General features: G+C 41.8%; 1 long non-coding RNA gene across 1 annotated transcript; it reads left to right on the forward strand.

Annotated features, from left to right (window-relative positions):
* Nucleotides 1-14,698: 14,698 nt before the first annotated feature.
* Nucleotides 14,699-16,645, forward strand: LOC119302430. The gene is made up of 3 exons (XR_005147574.1): nucleotides 14,699-15,041; nucleotides 15,160-15,306; nucleotides 16,377-16,645. It is a non-coding gene; the product is annotated as an uncharacterized LOC119302430 (long non-coding RNA).
* The last annotated feature ends 3,293 nt before the right edge of the window (nucleotides 16,646-19,938 follow it).

The following is a 19,938-nucleotide window of genomic DNA, read 5'->3' on the forward strand; positions in this document are numbered from 1 at the left end:
CAACGCTGCGAGATTCTCGGGGAATGAACTACGATAGTAAGCTCCAAAACATGAGCTGGTTCTGCTACAAACATGTGAACACGCTGTCCCAGACAAACATGACCACGTGGTAGTCTTATAATAAAACACTACCGAGTTTAGGTGGGGAACCATCATTAATGACATCGAAGTCTCCACGCGTGGAAGTCCAAAGGGTTCACCTTGGACAGACTCCTTTATCTTTGAACAACTCAATCAGTGGCTTGGTGTGCTCGGAACACATATGGAATGAAGGTTGCAAGTCTCCAGACCACAGAATACTTCGCATGTATGCATGACTGACTTGGGATGATTCCAGAGGAAGCAAAACTAACTTTCTCAAATCCACGGCGGCAACTTTCACCAAATGCACGTGTATAAGAGGAAGTCACTCCTTTCATCAAACAAATACTTCATGAGTTAGCATGAAGAAATGCTTTCAAAAGTTTCCAACACTAGCTTAATGTTCAACAAAATCATGGAGGAGATAAGGATGTTGTCAATGGGCTCAACAACAATTCTTCCGGGTTTCCCTTTAAAAGGAATTCCATAGTTAAGAGAACAAGTGTTAGCATTGGTCGGACCCAAAAGATATAATGGTGTATGCTCGAGGGATCAACCACGAGTAAGACAACATTACGAATATCGTTGGTTCTGGTCTGATTGGATGATAGTCCATACTCAAATTATAGATGGGGTAAGACAATAGGTCCAACAACTGATCACAAGGACCAATTAATGAAGATATCATCTTTCTTCAACACACACACATACACAGAAAGATATCCCTTAACATGAACTAAGTCAGACAAGCTTTTATCTTCCAACTCTCCAAGTTGTTGTCTAGCTTAACCAACTAGCTCCGGGATATCCATCACAGATTCTTGGAGAAAGGGTGGTTCACAAGAACCCGACTTGATCACGAGCTCAACATAGCAGTCAGGTGACAACCTGGTAATACTTCCGAGAAGATATTCGGAAAATCACGAACCACCGGTATGTTACTAAGCTTGAGAACAATCTCGCTTTTGAGGGCAAGACGATATGATCAAATGAGTGAGGACTTGACAAGATCCTAACTCATCAATCGAAGGGTGCACCGAAATAAGGACTAGGTAGCACGATCAGTCTTAGAAGGATGATTCAAAAACCAACATACTAAGAATGAAATTATTATCCTTTAACTACCAAGCAACGAGGTTGCTGGGAGTATTGATTTCACACATCACAATTCATTTGTCGGTATTCCGGTTGCATCAACACGAGGGCCGAGGAATGACTAATGATGGTGAGAAGTATCATTGTACCAAGAATTCATAGGATGGTGTGCAATTCCTATAACAATCTCGATATAGAATAAGGTAATACTCCAAGGTAGAACAGAACCAAAAGCTGGATTGGCATTTGGTCTACGGAATACAACTACTTTGACCCAATCCTAGGTATGGATGAGGTACTGGAGTTTGTTTCTCCTAGTCATTCCGCGATAGAATGGCTTGACGGACCACAAAAGTAGTAGGCATCGATAAACGAACGCACGCATACTCTTGACTATCAATTGATAGACGAAGGTCAGTAGACAACTAAAGAGGGACAACTCAAAGGAACATATAACTTTCTGAGTTGTGGATGCATAGACTAGTATGTCGAACCAAGTTCAACATAATTCTTCCGGATAACCCATGCAGAAGGGTTGAGCTGGCAGAGTCACAATATAGCATGAAGAACTCATCGACAGCACTCTTGTTGTCATCTTTTGGTTCAGAAGAACTCCTGCCAAGAATGGTTCATGGTAATTGGAAGAAGGATGTACCACGAACCTCGAGGACTATCGCAAAGGTTACTACTATCCTAAAGGGACTAGCAAACACTATCAACATGAAGTAAGTAGAGTGAATCTCGGGTTCAAGAACCCAGGAATAGAATACCTATTACTAAGTAGCATCACGGGATGCTTTCGAGAATGATGGCCAGAATCATCACACTGGGAACACAAATCATGGCTAAATTACTAGATGATCCCCTGAGACACCTAGGGTCATAATAATTATTCCAACATAAAGGTCGAGGCAGTAGAATACCTCAACTCAACAATTAGTGTGATTGAGCTGGCATAAAGGAGCATCGAAACCAGAGGGAAAGGATTTTGCAAATGCATCAGACTATTTAGAAACCTGGAATGACTCGGACAGCATAACGGCTGTAAATGCTCAGAAAAGACTTGAGACATTCACAAAAATGGTGGCATAACCACTCAGAAGCACAATATCAAGGTTTCGAGATCAACAATTAACATATGGAGGTAGTAGGAACTGAACTCAAGCTTAAATCCAACAATCTTATAAGTCTACGGATTAGTAACACGTGATCCTGTTAGAAAGAAGAGATAGCCTAGTTCTTAATCCCCGTAGGAAAGATAAGATAACTCAGATCAGAAGGGCATAAGGTAAAGGAGTAAAAGAGCCTTACGTTCCATCCCACAATCAATTCCCTTATATAACTAAAGAATTTCTAGACTCAACTTCGACCAGTTTGGCTTGGTAATCCTACAGGCAGTCAAGCTCTGATACCAACGCTGTCAGGACCCCGACTCAATGCCACATCGATCTAGCATGTAACACCTCATATCACTTTGCGGCCTCACGCACGGTATTCCCACGGGTGTCGCCTTACCTTTGCCCGGGACCGTTTGCGCCTTTTGGCACACGTATATGACAGTGTCGCTAGCATCCATATGATAAGGAGCCCGGGCTGACATGGCTAGTCGTAAACCCAAAGTGGCACAGACTTACAGGGACAGGCATCCATGACCCAGCATCGAACGTGTCGGTCATCAGCGAGTGAATCCAGGCTGTAGCACTGGGCTAGCAGGACTCCGGTGAACCGGGCTGTAGCGGGCTAACAGGACTCCGGTATTCATTGCGTGACATTTCCCCGAAGGGACAGACACAGGAACGAAGAAGGACACATGCCGGCCAGCCTAAGTGTTCCGGAGTAGTAGCAAGCTACCATGGCTCGGTGGAAACACTAGGAGACATTTCCCCGTAAGAGAGGCTACTAAAGATAAACAACTAGATGGTCAGATCCCACACATACCAAGCATTTCAATAACATACACACAATATGCTTGATATGTGCAAATACAACATGGCATCACAACATGACTCTACGACTCAAGTAATTTATCAATAGGCTCCGAGGAGCGAGATATTACAAACATGGGTCTCATGACCCAACAATCAGAGCATACAAATCAAAGCACAAGCGGAAGCTATCATGTCTGGGTACAGACATCTATAACTGAAAAAGGCTGAGAAGCCTGACTATCTACCAGATCCTGCCGGGGCACAAGATCGTAGCTGAGGTAACAAGCTAAACATCGAAGTCCACGTGGAACTACTAGTGAGACCGAAGTCTCTCTGCAAAAACATAAAATAGGCAAACGTGAGTACAAATGTACCCAGCAAGACTTACATCAGAACTAACTACATATGCATCATTATCAACAAAGGGGATGGTGGGGTTTAACTGCAGCAAGCCAGCTTTGACTCGGTGGCTATCCTGAACTACGACTGCAAGTAACTCTTTTGAGGTGGCGCACACGAGTCCACATATTCACCATATCAATACACCACTATGGATCCGCTCCCGTCTCCCTACGAGAACGCCATCCATAGCACTCACGCTTATCTTGCGCATTTTAAAGTATCCACTTTCACTTGTCTATGAACTGATATAAGCAATCCAGAAGTCCTTTTCCGCGGACACGGCTATTCGAATAGATGATGTTAACCCTGCAGGGGTGTACTTCTTCATACATGTTTCCACCACTTAGCGTCTGCACACGACATGTGCTCGGTAGACTTCAAGCGAAAGCCGACGTGGGTGTAGACCACGACCTACCTAAACACTCAAGTCTCTAGTCCAGGTTTATCGCCTATTCGGGTTCCATCCATGAGGAGATCCGGCCGGAGTTTCGCTCACAGCCCCAAACGATGTGAACAGGGTTCCCGAGATACCAAACGGGCATCCGGTACACCGTGCCACGTACCTACCGCATCACAGCCCACCCCTACGGTCAGCGCTGTCCACGGCCTCCAGTAAGCTACAAACACCAGAAACTACTTGCAACTCCTGGACAGAGGACTAGGGTGAATAAGAAGTCGAGCGGGGTCATATTTCAGGGCCCAATGCATGGTAGTAGCTGAATCATGGATCACAAACATAGAACTCAGTTCCTAAGGACGGCTTCAATGAGACAACCCACCATCTCACCGACACCTTTTACCAAATCGTGTTCACACACTTAGCTCACACATAGTAGGACATGTTCACACACCTCTGATTCATCCTCGATGAATCAGACCTGACTCAACTCTAAGCAGTAGCAGGCATGACAAACAAGCATGAATGAGTAGGCACATCAGGGCTCAAACAACTCCTACTCATGCTAGTGGGTTTCATCTATTTACTGTGGCAATGACAGGTCATGCAAAGGATAAAGGGGTTCAACTACCGCAGCAAGTAACAGATGAATCGGTGTTGTCCTAATGCAGTAAAAGAGAGCAGGAGCGAGAGAGTAGGATTGTATCGGAATGAACAAGGGGGTTTTGCTTGCCTGGCACTTCTGAAGATAACATTGAGTCTTCATCAGTGTCAACGATCACATCATCGGTATCACATCTATCGAGAGGGGACAAATACCGGCAACACAGAAGGGAACACAATCAATGCAATGCACAATATGATGCATGATCATGACATGGCAAAATGAATGTGTTTTGGGCTAATGCAACTAGCAACAGATTAAATGAAGTTGGTTTGAATACAAGATTCAAATTCAAACTCCATATATGATTATTCAAATGCCATTTAATTGATTTGTGCTAAACAGCAGCTATAAGTTGTTCTAACATGCATGAAAATGGTACAGATGGATTCCTTGAATTTTTCTGATAATTTTTCATATATAAATTATTTAATTTGGAGTTACGGTTGAATTTCTATGAATTTTAGAAGTTTTAGGCATTTTCTGAAATTTCCTGAATATTAATAAATCCAGAAAATACTTATTGCGTCAGCATTGCGTCACTATGACGTCAGCGGGTCAACGGGCTGGTCCAGGTCAATCCTGACCTGTGGGTCCCATCCGTCAGTGACTAACCTAACTAATCTAATTTAGTTAGTGGCCTGGGGCCCATACGTCAGGGGGTCAAACCCCGGGTCAACTCGCCGGAGTTGACCCGCGGCTCGTCGCCGGCGGAGCCAGAGACGGCGGAGGGGGTCGGGATTCGCCCTCCGATGACCAAAAGAGCGGCGGAGGGGCTCTACGGGATGCCCGGACTCGCGCGCATCTAATAGGGCCAACGGGAGATGCGGGGGTGACCGGGGTTCGCCGGAGTGGAGCCCGAGGCGGCGGCCGGAGTTCGGCCATGTGCGGGGTTGGGCTGCGGCGCGCTAGGAGAGAAACTGATGGTCCAGACGGCATCCGCGGGCCACCAGAAGCGCGCTGGTGCCACGGGTTCGAGCAGAGGGGCTCGGGTCAGGAGAGCTACGCGGCCATGGCGGACGGCGGTGCTCGGGAATGTGGCCGGGGGTGCTACGGCACGGGAACGAGCAAAATGAAGGAGGGGAAACGGAGTGGAGCTCACAGGGGTTGCGACGGTGGCCTCGGGGAGCTCGGGGAGGCACCGGAGCCGACGAATTTGACGAAGATGGCCGGCGGTCCCGAGGTAGAAGACGACGGCGATGACGGCGATGCAGGGCTTCCGGAGGGCTGTGGATCGGTGGGGAGGAAGAAGGGGTCGAAGCGGAGCTCCTGGGTGCATCGGCAAGGCTAGGGGTGGCCGGTGGCCATGGGTACGGCGACGATGACGGCGAGCTCCGCTCGGTCGCGGGAGGGGAACAGAGGAGCGAGGGGGAGGGAGGTCCAGAGAGCGAGGGAGAAGTGAGAGGGGGTCGGGGACGTCTCCGTGGCGTCGCGAGGAAGTCGGGGAGGCTGCCACAGCGAAGCAGGAGGTGGCCGGCGTCGGCACGCGTGCGTCCAGCACGCAGCTGCTTCGGGGCGAGGGGGAGGACGATGACTGGCAGCTGGGCTGCACAGTAACGGGCCGCGCCGAAGCTGGGCCGGCTACAGGTAAGTGGCCCAGGTAAGTCCTTCTGCTCTCTCTCTTTTACTTTTTTCTATTTTGTTCTGTTTTGTTTTGGTTTAGTAAAAATACTAAACCATTTTATAAAATCCTGAAAATAATTATGTGGCTAGAACTAAAATATACCAAACCACATAAAATGTTCCAGAATTATTGGACATATATTAATTATATATAAAATATAAATCCAATGCAATTAGTTATTGAATTAATTCAAATGGCCAAAACAAATATTTCTGTGACTCCAAAAATATTGGTTTGAATTTTACCTCTTACCAATATTTCTATAGAATAACAGGAACATTTTCTTGGATTCATTTGAGAAGAATTAAATGTTGGTTATTTTTAGAGGTTTTCTGAGGCTTTTGAAAATTCCTCAATTCAAATTTCATTTGAATTTAAACATGATACTCACATGAGGTCTAGCCTAGTGCATAACAGGACCAGGGATGTGACAATCAGCCGGCCCTAGGAGTCGGCCTTTCTCCGGAGGGTTTGAGGGGCGCAGCCAGCCCTGATGTCTTGAAATACTATGGGGCTGATAAGGCTACCCGTGGTCAATTACTCCGACAATAGATGAACTTTTTTCAAACTACGCGATGAACTTGTTTTTAAATACATGATTTTTTTACTTTCTTATTTTTATTTTCTTTTGACTTGCTTCTAGAAATAAATAATATTGTGTATGCATGAACATCTTTTGAAGTACATGGTAAACATTTTAAATTTGTGATGAACATGTTTCTAAAACACGATAAATATTTTCAAAATACACGATGAAAGTATTTCATTTTTTATTTTCATAATTCATAGGTTTTAATATTGAAACTCATTATAAACAATATTTTTTGAACATTTTCGAAAGAACCTATTATTCTTACAATGTTTTTGGTAATTATCGTGAATAAAAGATGAAGTCATTAACGGAGGGTAGCCTATGCATTTCCTCTAACTTTTGACTCTCAAGATATGCGGCAGATAGGAGAATGGCTATATCGTGTCCCACGTGGAATCCTATTTGTCTTTTGCTGACATAACGTGCTGGCTGGGCTGGGCGGGCTAGGTGATACAACACATTCATTTTTTTTACAAGCAAGCCTGAGGGCTTTTTATCCCTTATCAAAGATCGTGGCATCGTTTATAAGCGACTTTTCCTCCCTATATTTTTTCATCAACACTTTTACTTTTCTCTTCTATTTACGTCCAAAACCTATTATAAAGGAAAATAAATAATAAAAAAATAGAAAAGAAAACTAACAAGAAACATAGAAAAATAGTAGAAATCGCCAAAAAAACGTAAGTGGCACTCACGTCTCCTGCCCCGCGTTATATGCATTTTGATGCAAAAAAGACTGTATATCTAGCCTCCTATTTCGCGCAGTTCTTTTAGACAAACTTGCCAAGCTTTATTCAAATCATAACGTTTATAGGTATAAAGAGTAAGTCATCAGGTTGCCCAAACCAAACATGACGGCCAAAACCAAGTGATAATGTATGCTTAGCGAGATTGTGAGCATGGGTGTTCTACCTCCTAAATTCATGGACTATGTTACAAGCAGTAAAACTAGTAGAGTGTTCTATTATCTCATGTATAATCGCTCCATATGTCGTCAATGAGCCCTGCTTTACTGTATATCTCCCCTCCTATTTTGCGCAGCTGGCACTCTCGCGCGCCCAAGCGGGCTGCGGACCAGCCACGTGAATTCGCTTGCATGCCCCTCACTCGCTCCAGTTGCTCTGTCGCAAGCTTTGTTCGCTGGGCCGCTCGCTAGTTTCTTTTGTCTTTTGTGCTATTGGCCTGGAAGAAAAAACCAACTGTTTTAAAAAAAATGAAAAAAATCTGAAATAAAAATAGGTTTGTAGATTTTGTAAAAAAGTTCATCCCTTTGAGAAAAAGCAAGCGAATTTTGAAAAATATTGCGAATCTAAAAAGTTCATAAAAAAATGCCAAAAAAATATGCAACACTGAAGAAAACACATTATCTTTGAAGAAAAGTTCACAAACTTGAAAAAAATCCATGAATTTAGAAACAAACTTCATCAATTCTTTGAAACCTTCCCATAAATGAAAAATATTCATCGATTTTGATTTTTTATAGATTTGCAAAAAGGTTCATCAATTGTGAAAAAAGTTCACAATTTTGAAATTTTGCATCAATTTTAAACAAGAATCATTGATTTTTTTAAAAAAAGTTAACAGAAATTTAGATAAAGTACATCAATTTTGAAAACAAGTTCATCAATTTCAATAAAAGGTTCACAATTTTTTAAAAAAAATCATCAATTTTTGTTGTTTTACAAATTTAAAGAAGTTCACCGTTTAAGAAAACAAAAATAGGAAAAGAAAAAGAAGAGACAAAGAAAACCAAACATGAAACAACTGTGTTCTTTCAGGTTTGCAGTTTAAGAAATAAAAAAAGGAACCTAGCACATCGGGTCTGGTGGCACACTTGGGGCGTATTCGGTTGCCTGGGTGGCTCTAGCCTGCATCGGCATCCTGGGTGAGACTGGCCTGCTTGATTGGATGCAAAGATGGAGTGAGCTGTGGGTTTGGTTGGCTGCATGATATGGATGCACGAGGGATGCTATACATGACAAATGTTGTTTGGTAGGCTGAATTGGGCTTAATTATGTAAACTCTTCTCTTCCAATTTCAACCATTCAAAATTTTCAATTGGATTTGGACCATTCCATGGAACAGGTAAAACAAATTTGAACTGAAATTGAACCAAAAGCTCAAGTGTCAATTATTCGTCGGGAATTTCACAAACAAATCAAAATATTTCCACCAACCTGGCACATTCTAGTTCATCTAAAAAAATATTGCACATTCTACTGAGATGCAGTAGATGGCCGTGTCTGAGAACTACCAGATGAACAGGTGAGGACGTTGAGATGGCCCGCCAGGAGGAGATTTGGGCGGCGGAGATGCGACTGCACCTGGATTGGTGGCAGCGCCGGTTGCGGCTCACGGTTGGCGGCGGCCGGCGTGGCCCAGGTGCTCCCCTCCCCCATCTTCCTCTCGATTGGTGGCGGTCGGCGTGGCCCCCAATGTTGGCGTGGAGGAGCGCCGGTGAGGGAGCACGGACCTATGGTGGAAGGGGAGTTCGGACTGTTAATGGCCGACGGAGCTCAGACAGCGGGGGCGGAAGTGAATTGGATGCTCGATCCAATCTGACGCGTGAGAGAGAGGAAGGGGAAAAGGAGAAACACGAGGTGCGCATGCAGGCACGGGCCTGGCTCGGAGATACGGCGGATTCTTGCGTCCGCCTCAGCCTGGCTGGGAGGCTCCTTTGCATCCGTCGGGCCTGGCCCAGGAAGGCATGCAGGGTACCAAACATCGAGAAAATTGCATCGCAAGTACGAGCCAGGTGCAAGCCATGAAACCAAACACGCCCTTGGTTAGTGCGTTCCCTACCTACCCGGGAGGAGTGCGATCCAAACCACGTCACGCACATGTTTTGGGGGTTTGAACAGAAAAAGAGTAAATGCGCCGTCCTAGAGCGGGGAGGGAGGCTGTGTGCGACAAGTTGCAAAATGTCTATAGCGAGCGCTTAAAACGCCAAATAGGATTTGGGGTCCGCGTCGAGCCGCTCGCTATTGACCTATACATGGAATAGGCGCTCTGGTATACATCACCCACCACAAAAGCGCATGAAGCGCTCGCCTATGTCTACCCAGGGTGGGTCCTCTAGTCGCTAGTTTTTTCTTGGTGATCTCTATTAGCTGCAACCTTTCTATGCTTCACTTTTTTTTTTGTTTTCTCCTTATATATATTTTGAAAATGTTCCAAAATATATATTTAGAAAAATAGGTTTCTTATGCACTAAAATAAACCTCATTGCATGCGTTGAAATGTTTGTTGTCCGTTAAAGATGTGCAACCTGAATTTTTTTAAAATTATCATGTTCAAAATATACATTGCGTATTTATAAAATGTTTACCGTGTATCCAAAATGTGTTCTTTATATATTAAAAAATGGTTGCCGCATACTTAAAAAGTTATCCATCGTGTATCTTAAACTAAAAAATACATTATATATGTAAGTGAATGCTAATAGTGTATTTAAAACATCTTTCTTGCACATCATATTATGTCATGTTGTATTTACAAAATCTCCATCATGTATTTAAAAATATATGGTATAGGAGGTCTCCCACTCAAGCATTACAGGGGATCTCTTATACCACGCGCCAAGCGCCAGTTATTTGTTACAGCGCACAGGGGCACGCAGGCATGGGCCGGCCCATGAATCGCCAAGACTCACACTTCTCATTCGTTTGTTTGTTCATTCGCACGCGGGATAGGGGCACAACTCGCCTTTTTTCCTCTCGTTCTATAGAAATCTATTGGCCAAGGGAGAAAAAATAGGAACATTTTTTCTGGTATTTTGAATTGTGTGAAACAAAAAATGCTCGCGGATGTGAAAAACCTCACAAATTAGGGAAAAAAGGTTTGCCAATCTATAATCTGTAATATCTAAATAGTTGCGAATCAACCTGTGGTTGAGTTGGTTAGGTGGACAGTGGTATCCCCAACCCACCAGGGTTCAAATCCTGGTGCTCGCATTATTCCTGAATTTATTTCAGAATTTCCGGCGATGCGCTTTCAGTGGGAGGAGACGTTTCCGTCGACGACGAGGCGCCTATGGTGGCTTTGTAAATCTCAAGATGATATGCCGGCTCAGTCTCTCGGAGGTGCTCATAGGGGTAGGGTGTGCGTGTGTGCGTTCACAGGGATGAGTGTATGCGCGTGTATATGAGTGTTTGTGTCTGTACTAATGCTCAAAAAAATATATCTAAATAGTTCATCCTCACTACATGATTTCTCTTAACATGCAACACATCCACATCAGCAATCGCCATGTCACCAAATCTTTAACAAAAAGAAAATCCCGTGATGCAATTATTCTTTGGATCTGTCTAAGCATCAGTCGACTGAGACTTGGCAAAGTCACAGTCGGGTGACGTCATCCAATTTATAGCCCAGCCTATCTTGTTTCCTCATCGAGTCTTAATGTGTTTTCCTGTTTTTGCTGGGCCGGCCCATGTTTTTGTCTTTTATTATTGTTCGTTCTTTTGCACCAGCGTTCTTTTTATGCCATGTGATTTTTCTGGGCCACTAGTGTGACGCTAGTTCTTTGTACGACTTCCCGTGTCTGGTTTTAGTTTCCTTTCTTTTTTGCGTGTTGTCTAGCTTTTTGTTCTATGTCCTGGGTTCTTTGATTTAATTTTTCCTGTTGTTTGTTCAATGTTTTTATTTAAATTTCATTTTTAGTTACATGTTCACCAAAAAAAAGGAAGCATTTTTTTGCATTCGTTGTTATAAGTGTTTGTACATTTCAAAAATGCCCACCATGTATTGATAAAATTGTTGTGTAATTACAAAAATATTCAAAAATATTAAAAAATGTTCACCATATATTTAAAAATATAAAAATGTATTTTTAAAATAATCGATGTGTATTTGAGAAAATAATGAAGGTGTAGGGAGCGGCTAGTTGCTGGTACTGGTATCCCTTGTAGTTGTGGGTCATATTACACCATGCAGTTATAGTTGAGATATGGCGTGCAATAGTTTTTTCATAAAAAAACTGGCAGAACACCACTAATTTGCGGTCGTGTTGAAAAAATGTAGTTGCTGCCAGGATCGACACTTGCAGTTGCATTCCTAGTGTCTGACATGCAACTGGCCCGCCCCTCTTCTGCTGCCCCCTCCGACAAAACAAAGGTCCAGTTGCGGTCAGGTTACAAGACATGCAGTTGCGGTCGGGTGTGACACGTGCAGTTGCATGCCTAGCGTCGGACATGCAACTGGCCCGCCCCTCTCCTGTCGCCCCCTTAGACAAAACAAAGGTCCAATTGCGGTCAGGTTACAAGACATCCAATTGCGGTCGGGTGTGACACTTGCAATTGCATGCCTAGCGTTGGACATGCAACTGGCCCGCCCCTCTCTCGTCGCCCCTCGGACAAAACAAAGGTCCAATTGCAACCATGTTAGGGGACATTGCAGTTGCGGCCGAGTGCGACACTTGTAGTGGCGGGGCTGTTGTCGGGCTTGCAACTGGCCCACGCCCTCTAGCGGCGCCCCCTCTGACAGAAAAAAGTCCAGCTGCGGCCGGATTACAAGACATGCAGTTGCGGTCGGGTGCGACACTTGTAGTTGCATTTATAGTGCCAGACATGCAACTGGCCCGCCCTCTTGGACAAAACAAAGGTCTAGTGGCAACCATGTTGGGGGACAAGCAGTTGTGGTCGGGTCCGACGCTTGCGGTTAAGGGGATGTTGTCGGGCTTGCAACTGGCCCGCCCCTCCAACAGAACAAAAAAGTTCAGTTGCGGTAGGGCTAGAAGACATGCAGTTTCGGTCGGGTGCGACACTTGCAATTGCATGCCTAGTGTCGGACATGAAACTGGCCCGCCCCCTCTCCCGCTGCCCCTTCGACAAAATATAAAACAAAGATAGTTGCAGTCGAGGACGACACTTGTAGGTGCATGCTTAGTATCAGACAGACAACTTTACCATCTCTCGCCGCCCACCCGAAGAACACTAGCTGACCCTTACCCAGATACAGGCTGTAAGTAAGCTTCTCCACCATCTTCCATATGTTACACTTTGTTGAGGAACCTTGTGCAACTTTGCAGTGTACGATCATGAATTGGCCTCAAAATGTGAGCTTCTCTCCTGTTATCATTGTTGGAACGATCACTTTCATTGCATTTTATAACCTATTTTATTGAAGACACACAAAAAAGAAAAAAAAATAGCATAACAAATAACTTAAAAAGGATAAAAAATATACATTAAAAATATAAATTAAAAAATAGATTTGCTGAGTTAGCGCTGCGCTTTAAACTCCCATACATAGATGCCAAAATCATTACACTTACTCTTATGTTTGCAACAGTTCAAGCATGCTTCATACGCCTTCTCTTGAGCGCATAAAAAACAAAAAAAAGGATATTGACAGACATGCAACTACCCCATTCCTGACGAGACATTACATAGTTACATGCCTAGTGGTACACATGCAATTGCGTACCAACTACCCCCTCCCCTGATGAAACACCATATAGTTACAGTCGCGTTGAAGATATACAGTTGTAATCGAGGCGGGGCACTTGTCGTTGCATGTTTAGTGATAGACATGAAACTATGCCCCTCACCCCTGACAAAACACCGCTGAGTTGCAGTCGCATTGGAGACATGCAACTGCAGTACGGAGCAATTGAGCGATCACAAATTTCAAAATAAAAAAATATTTAAAACAAAAGCCGAAAAATGTTTAAATTTTTAATAAAATAGAAAATAATAAATAATAAAATAAAAATACAGTTGAGAAAAATAATCAACGCGACAAGGGACACGGGGAAAAAAAATTAAATCTGAAATCCTCTATTTTAAAAATACCATGTCGAACGATATGAACAAAACAAAATAAAAAATATGAAGAAAAGATATACAAAAAATAAAAATATGTTTCATATGATATACATACCTACCTTTGAAATAAACATAGTTAGCGTGTATATCGTGACAAAAAATATGGGCTGCAGTGAAACTTGCAGACCAAAAAACAAGCAAACAAATAGAAAGAACAGTCTCCTATTCTCGCTCGCCAAAAAAAAAAGAACTCTTATTCTATTTTGCGGCAAGCCCATCACATGTACTGCCCAGGCCCCTCTGACACGAATATAAGACAAAAAAAACAAAAACAAGCCAGCTGCCTCCTACATGGGCCGGTTCTCATCCAACAAATAGAGCACACAGATCTTAAAACTCCAAAAATATCCAATGGTTAGGGGACTCAACTGAGACTTCGCGACTGATTTTTAGCAGCACCGTTATTCTTTCATCCGTGTGTTGTTGTTCCTGGTCACCGAAAGGATTGCTCTTTCTCCTTCCATAAGGTTGGTTATAGTGGGGAGTAACTTATACTAGTGTCATGCATATGACACTAATCTAAGTTACTACCTCTATAATGCAAAGTATCTTAGTAGTAGTGTCATAGATTGTTTCATTTATTGTTTTATAGACTCATTTTACCTCGGGAAACGCTATGTTACAGTAACATATTATGTTACTCCAAACACCTCTCTCCTCATTAAATACTGGCCACATAAGCAAAATTGTCTGGGATGTATTAAGTTACTACCTAAGTTACCCCACTATGGCTACCTAAGGCTGGTTGTAGTGGGAGTATCATAAGTAGTATCATGCATGCCAACTAGACTTTTTGAATGATGTGGCATACAACTAAATGAGGAAAGAGAGGATGTAGTATCATATCATGATATCGTATCATATTAAATATTTTACTAGTTTGCGTCATGCATGGCAATTAATAAGGCAATCTAAGATACTAACTTATGATACTATGCATTACAGAGGTAGTATCACACGCTAATATCATATGCATGATACTAGTATATAATACTCCCCATTACAACCAGCCTAATTGAAGAACGAGTCTAGCATTCCTCTTCCATGCACCATGGTTTTACTCCTCATCATGAACCATAAAAATCCACCACCACGCACCAGGCGCATCTCCACTCTCTCTCTCTATATCCCTCCATCTTCGTCTCCCAGCGACCTTATCTGCTGACACCGACGTCTGCCTCGCGGCGCAACGCGCCTTCACCCTCTCCTCCTTCTACCGCCTCTGTGTGCCTTGCCGCGGGGCACATGGATGCCGACGATCTACCGTTGCGGAGCGGATCCTAAGCGCGTCGCCGTGCCCTGCCTGGAGAAGTGGCTAGCCATGCCGCCATCTTCTCTCCATCGATTGCGTTGAATGTGTGGGAGAAGCTCGGGCTCCAAATCTGTGGAGTCAGATTTGGATTTTCGATTTCTGCATCTTATTTCCTTTCGGTTAGTCTAGCGATGGGTGTCTATGCTGATTCATTTGGTGATAATCACCCAACAGTAGATTGGTTACCACAAATCGACTTGCAACAGATGAATCTAAACTCCAGAACTTGTGAGGTAGAAGAAGCCCTCTTCAGCGGCAGCGAGCTGGACGAAGTAGTCGGAGCTTAACTGGCCGGTCTGTTCGGATAAAGTGGAACGGCGCAGTGGCGGACCACGGCCGGACTCCCAATATTTGAGACACCTTTGCCTCTTCCTCAGGATGTAGGTACACACTTTTGTCTCACCTGCAGCTACAACTTTATATATCAGTTCATCTCTATTACATCTTATATCAGTCTTCCGAAAAATAGAACAGTAAATTACTATCTCACTATATATGTTTTCAGAGCATGGGAGTATAGTTTGTTCATCTCATTGTATAATAATCTATTATTTTCAGCGCGTGGACTATTGTTTGTCCTGTTCAGTGCTTCTGTACTACCCCAGATATTTGTGCATGCCTTGATGTGGATTTAACTAATCAACCCATCAACCTTTTGAGACTTGGATAGCTGTTATTTTGAGGAGCTCGCTATATATCTTGCCAAAGTGACAAGCCTGAAAAATTCTGCCTGCTGGCCGACAGTAAAAAGATCTGTTAAAGCATGTTCTTGACATTTCTTTTATCAGTATCTTGAATTGATAGAAAAATATTTCAGCTAATGTCCGCTCTATTTCTGATATTGAATAGTTATAAAGGAATCTGGTCTCATTTCTCTGCTATGCTTATTCATACAAGCTTAGCATATTTGGACGACAACGGTTTTACCTACAACAATACCCGCAAGGCATCAGCTCACTAATGTTCTTTTATATATTTTTGATGGATATTTTTTCAAAGTTCATACTTTACTGTAGCTTTCTTATCAGGAACTAATTGTGGTTTTCTTTACAACTAGCACTTTTTATACAGCTCTCACGTCTCCTTCGTTTGGTGTGGATTATCATCCCCTACTTCTATGCTGTTACACATTATATATTTCAGCCATATTGCCTTTGGTTACATTGGTCCAGTTTTCATAGCTAGACTTTAGAGCCAGGTAACAAAGGACTTCATCTTCAGTTGAAACCCAACTTCGATGATATAGTAGATACATATTGCATTATCTTTTAGATCTATCCCTTCGGGTCACCAACTGAGTTGAACTATTTGCCATGCCTCTCATTCTTTAAATTTTTAACCAGCTGAGCTAACATCACGTTTATTTGTCACATGGATGTATGAGTGCCAATCTTCCATTATCCAGATGTAACATTGACGATGAATGAATTAAGCCGCTTCATTTTTGTTTGTAGACGTTCGTTCCATACATGGATGGTTTCTTCTTGGCTGCCTTTGGGCTCGAGCTGCCACAAGTATGACTGACATGCACAGTATAGCTGCCACAACCGCCATCAAGTCCAGGTTTAACTGTTGGCCTCTGGAGAATACTGAATTTAGCTGATACGAGTCCAATGGAATTTATGCATGTGCACATATTCATTATACCATTATAGTCATGTATCATTCTTAAATATTTTTGTCAAATCATAATCATTGTTCTCTTGATCCTTTTAAGAGCCAATACGGTGAATAAAACACCAATTTTATGCAATATTCCGCAGCAACGCGCGGGGAATCATCTAGTTTAGAAAAAGTTCATGAATTAGAAAAGTTTCATGAATTTCAAAAAAGTTCATCGATTTTGAAAAAGCCCTTATCAATTTTTAAAAAAGGTTAAATTTTTTGAAAAAACTTCATCAATTTTGAAAAACATTCACAAATTTTTTGAAAAAAAACTAACCTATTAAAAAAAAGTTCATTGATTTTGGAAAAAAGACCAAAAAATGAACAAAGTTCATCAATTTTGGAAATATTTCAATGATTTCGTAAAAAAGATCATTGATTTTGAAAAAAATATGCATCGAATTTGAAAAAGGTTCACCAATTTTCAAAAAAAGTTCATCAATTTTTTTAAAAAGTATATCTATTCTGAAAAACACAAATTTGAAAAAAGTTCATCAATTTTGAGGAAGTTCATCCTCTTCAAAAATATTCATCGACTTTGACCAAAAAGATCATTGAATTTGAAAAACAATTCATGCAATTTGGAAAATAAAAATAAAAGAGTAAAGAAAAAAATGAATGAAAAAAGAAATAGAAATAGAGAAAGAAAGAAAAGACAAACAAAAACCGGTCCAAAAAAAGAAAAACGAGAGTCGTCTTTTTAGTGTTACAAGTTGACATAGAACAAAAGAAGAAAAACAATACCTAGCCACGAAAGATGATGTGTCGGTGGTGGTTACCATTGTGAAACATGAGGTCTAGAGACCAAATCCCACACACGCCCTTTTTGGAAGTTTGAAGAAACAAAAAAAAATGTAAATGGACGCACAGATGCGTGCGAGGAGGGAAAGTTCATATGGGCCGACGAGGACATCAATTTTTCTGAGTGGGTGTGTATGTGAGAGCCTGGATTAATAGGAATCAATAAGTAATTTCTTATTTTCCGGAAGCCCATCCAAAAGGAACCTCAAAGTTAAGCATGTTTGGCTTGGAGCGATTTGAAGATGAATGGCCGACTGAGAAGTTGATCCCGAGTGCGCACGAATTAGGATAAAGTGCACAGGAAAATTAGTGTTGGTTTGTGGGGTCAGTCTAGATCCTGCCAGACATAATGGTCAGGAATGGGTGACTGTGGATGAGGCGTTACAAAATCACAGGTGATACATATAAAAATCTCTAGAAAAATGTCTAGCTCACCAGCTACCATATTGATTGGAATTATAGCAAAATTTTCCAAAGCAGGTTAGAATCCATTTTCAGGTTAAGAGAGACCCTACTATCATTCCTTAAAGAAAAGTACCATGTGCATATTGCACCCCCAGCACCACCACCACTAACTAGATTAGGACAAAGATCTCTAATCAATCTAACTTGAGACCCTTTGACTAACATCCTAGAAAACACATCAACCAGCAAGTTTAAAAGGAGGGTGGGACAAGGGATCCCCATATCTCAAGCCTTTTCCAATAAGGAAAAATTCACTCCCTTCACCATTCAACTTGACTCCCATAGAGCCATTTTGGCTTACACTTCTAATCCAAACTAGCCACTTAGAAACAAAACCCTGAGAGCCAACCATTCATATAAAAAGTCTAGATTACCTTTGTCATATGAGTTCTCATAACCAATATTAAAAACTAACCTCTGTCTCCCTGTAGAATGCACAACATGTACAATTTCATGTGCAGTTACTACACTCTCGAGGATATACCTATCTCTAACAAATGTAGACTAAAAATCAGAAATAACTCTACCTATGATAAGTGCTAATCTATTACTTAAAACCTTAGTAAAAAAATCTTAAAACAACAATCATGCAAACTAATTGGTCTAAACTTATTCATGGTCCTAGCCACATTCTACTTGGTATCAAAGTAATCATACCAAAATTTAATCTAAATAAACCTAGGTCTTCATCGAACCAAAAATCAAACATCTTGATCAAATCTCCCTTAACTATATCCAAAAACTCTTGGAAAAATGTAAAAGGCAAACCATCACGGCAAGGGGAGCCATCTAAATAAGAGCTAAATACAACATCCTTAATTTGTTCTTCAGAAAACCTAGCTTCTAGCTTGCATTTTCCTCACCAGAGACCTTCTTAGTCTCACTATAGAAATCAACCCTAATATTAATGTCACACCTAGGTTACCATTTAAACAACTCTCTATAATAATCTATAGCTATTTTCTTCATTCGTATATTATCAGTAACATGATCATTTGTCCCTTCTAAAACATGAATAAACTCTTTTCTCCTCCTCTAGTTAGCCACTGCTTGGAAGTAAGCAGTGTTCCTATCCCCCCTCTAGGATATATCTATCCCTGGATCTCTGTCTAGCCTCAATCTCTTCTATTTGCCACATCTCTTGCTAGCCACCCTATCCCTCTCTATATGAGACAAACTATAAATCTCTACTTTAATATCAAGAGCCTCCTACTCCGCCACAAGTTCTTTTTTACTCTTCCTAAGAAAAGCCTTAATATTCATACTCCACCCCCTAGGTAGCTTCCTACACATACTAACTTTATGTTCCCATACATCTACATGATTACTAGAAATATATTTACTAGCCCAAGCTTTAGTTACCAAATCTTTAAAGTCGGGCCTAGTTATCCATCACTTTTCAAAGTTGAAACTAGCTTTCCTAGGCATTTGATCAACACCAGAGTCCCAAACTACTGGAGTATGATCACTTCCTACTCTAGGCAGCACCCTAGAGCTAGCTAATGGAAACGCAACATCAAACCTAGTAATGCAAAAAAATGCTCTCAGCTTTAGACATAACTCTATTCTCTTGATCATTACACGAAGTATAGTTTCTACTAGACATGTCAATCTCCAGCAGACACTACTTGTCCACCCACACATTAAACTTTTTTGCCCACCTAAAATCTACATTCCCATTACTCTTATCTTCCTATGTCATAACTAAATTAAAATCCCCACCAATAATAGCAAGGCCAATCCAATTCAAAAACAATGAATGCATTTCGGAAATAAACTCATGTTTTCCTTCTTCATAACCAGGCCCATAAACAGTACAAATTCTAGACATCAAATCACTACTTTTATCAGTAAAAACTACACTAACAGAAAAAAAATTAATACCCAGCTCAAAATCTCAAATTGATCTGCATCTACCCCTACCAAAATGCCTCCAGCAAAATCTACATAAGGCAGATATTCCACTTAAAACTCCTCTTACCCATTAAATTCTTAATATAAGTTTTTAGAAAAGCTAATCTATTTGGTTTCCTGAAACCCAACCAACATAGGTTTCAGAGGCTAGAGCAGGTCCTCGAATACACT

The sequence above is a fragment of the Triticum dicoccoides genome, chromosome 5A, assembly GCF_002162155.2.
Source record: "Triticum dicoccoides isolate Atlit2015 ecotype Zavitan chromosome 5A, WEW_v2.0, whole genome shotgun sequence".
Classification (NCBI taxonomy): domain Eukaryota; kingdom Viridiplantae; phylum Streptophyta; class Magnoliopsida; order Poales; family Poaceae; genus Triticum; species Triticum dicoccoides.